The 2,500-nt window shown below is 42.5% G+C and overlaps 1 protein-coding gene across 1 annotated transcript in view; it reads left to right on the top strand.

The window, feature by feature from the left end:
- The first annotated feature begins 442 nt into the window (after positions 1–442).
- The window catches only part of ctbp2l (C-terminal binding protein 2, like), a 52,414-nt gene continuing 50,356 nt past the window's right edge, over positions 443–2,500 (top strand). The window contains exon 1 of the mRNA XM_079595044.1: positions 443–685. The gene's annotated coding sequence lies outside the window, so the exon portion shown is untranslated. The remainder of the gene's footprint in view (positions 686–2,500) is intronic.

Consider the following 2,500-nt stretch of genomic DNA (forward strand, 5'->3'; position numbering starts at 1 on the left):
GTCTCTCTCTCTCTCTCTCTGTGTGTGTGTGTGTGTGTGTGTGTGAGAGAGAGAGAGAGAAGTAAAAAGTGTGTGTGTCTGTGTGTGATTGTGTCTCTCTCTCTCTCTCTCTCTCTCTCTCTCTGTGTGTGTGTGTGTGTGTGTGTGGGAGAGAGAGAGAGAAGTAAAAAGTGTGTGTGTCTGTATTGTGTCTCTCTCTCTCTCTCTCTCTCTCTCTCTGTGTATGTGTGTGTGTGCGCGTGTGTGTGTGTGTTATAGAGGTGGGTGGTGTGTTATTGGGTTGGGCGACTCGAGACCCCGCCTTGATGAAGAACAGTGTGTGTGTGTGTGTGTGTGTGTGTGTGTGTGTGTGTGTGTGTGTGTGTGTGTGTGTGTGTGTGTGTGTGTGTGTGTGTGTGTGTGTGTGTGTGTGTGTGAGAGAGAGAGAGGTGAAAGCGAGAGTGAGGAAGAGCGGAACACAAACACTCGCGCGCTTCCTCCTTGTGGCGCGCGCACACACACGCGCTCGGTCCGGTTACCGGAGCCGGTTCGGTTTGGATTTTTCTCCCGATGATGATGATGATGATGAAGGAGATGATGATGATGAAGTTTCTCGGTTCCGTGTGAAGGTTTGCGAGGAGGAGGACGATCTCCCGGAGGAAGAAGAGCTCATGAACTCACCGCTGACTGACAGCACACATTCACGGTAAGACAGAACTGACCGGGTCTGAACCATAGAAACGGGTCTCAGTGTTGATCGATCGAGTGATCCAGTCGCGTTGATCTGATCGGGATTTACGGTGTGTTTATCATGTGTGTGTGTGTGTGTGTGTGTGTGTGTGTGTGTGTGTGTGTGTGTGTGTCTATATAGGCTATATCTATAGAGAGAGAGAGAGAGAGAGAGAGAGAGAGGAAAATTAGAGATTTGAGAAGTTTAATGTGCATTCGGATATAAATTGTGGCTTCTCCATAGGCTACTATTGAACTATGCATGGGAAGTTTGATACATTTAATATTATTTTTGTCAATGTCACTTACAAAAAGTGACAAAAACCATGATAATACCATATTTTGGGGATATGGATATGTGTAGCCTATGGTAATGCCATGTTTTATTTATTTATACGGGTGATCATTTAGTACCATGGTATCAAATTATCATGGCATTGCTGGTAGTAATTATGGCAATTATAAGTTTATTGCATAATTTCGATTCAGATGTTCAGTGTTTGTCTTGTGTAATTATATTTTGCACATCAACAGTCTGCAGTGGTGATGGTTATTATTAACATTATACTGTGAATATTTAGACATTTTAATGTTCTCTGATTATCCATATGCATTATTAAAAGTTGAGTTGTAGTTTGTGGTTTGGTGTTGTAAACTAATAACTGAGATGTTCAGATGTGTGCAGTTCTGTTGAGGGAATTAAGGTGAAGGTGAACAGGTGTGTGTGTGTGTGTGTGTGTGTGTGTGTGTGTGTGTGTGTGAACAACATGAACAGAATTAAATGAGCATGTTGAAGGTTTACACACTGAATGCGATGCGAGGTCATTCTGTGTGATGTTGCCGGTTAAAGCTCTTCACTTGTAAGTTGCTTTGGATAAAACAGTTTTGATCTCAAGTGTCAAATAGAGAAATTAATATTCCATCAACATGTGAATATTTGTACAAAAACAACATTATATCTGGATGAGTCTCAAAAACAGTCTCAAAAAGTGAAGTTTAGAAGCGGAAGAGTTTGTGATCAGGTTGGAATAGAACAGAATGATTTGTAAATAAGTCTCTGATGTCCCCATAGTGTGTGTGTGTGTGTGTGTGTGTGTGTGTGTGTGTGTGTGTGTGTGTGTGTGTGTGTGAAGTTTTAGCTCAAATACCCCACAGATATTTTTATATCGCATGTTAAAATCGTCACTTTTTGAGGGTGAACAAAAACACACCGTTTTGTGTCTGTCCCTTTAAATGCAAATGAGCTGCTGCTCCCGGCACAGGGGGCGGAGCTACAAGAGATTGTGTCATTTTACCTCTCTCTCTCACACACACACACACACACACACACACACACACACACACACACACTGAAAATTTAAAAATCGTTTAGCCTTTTATGTTCAAACCGGAGTCAGAATGATGGAGAGACTGCAAGAAGAACAACATGTAGAAGAACAGGACATTTCTGAATGGTTAGTTGATGAATTTATGTAGATTATGTGTAGTTATCTTCTAGTCATTGATTAGCATATTCTGTCTTGATAATCTATAAATGGTGTTCAGGGGGCGGGGTTATGTAAATTCTAGGGTTGGTGATGTCACTAACCGGGAGGAAGCTCGTGTAGTTCCTACCAGCCGTTTGTTGTAGTTCTTAAAAAGCGATTTCTTTAAAGGAACACGCCGACTTTTTATGACTTTAGCGTATCCCCCAGAGTTAGATGAGTCCACACACACACCCTTCTCATCTCCGCGCGTGCCGTAACTCTGTCCGACGCACCCACCGCTAGCCTAGCTTAGCACAAAGACGGGA

Source organism: Phoxinus phoxinus, assembly GCF_949152265.1.
Source record: "Phoxinus phoxinus genome assembly, chromosome: 21".
NCBI classification, from domain to species: Eukaryota; Metazoa; Chordata; class Actinopteri; order Cypriniformes; family Leuciscidae; genus Phoxinus; species Phoxinus phoxinus.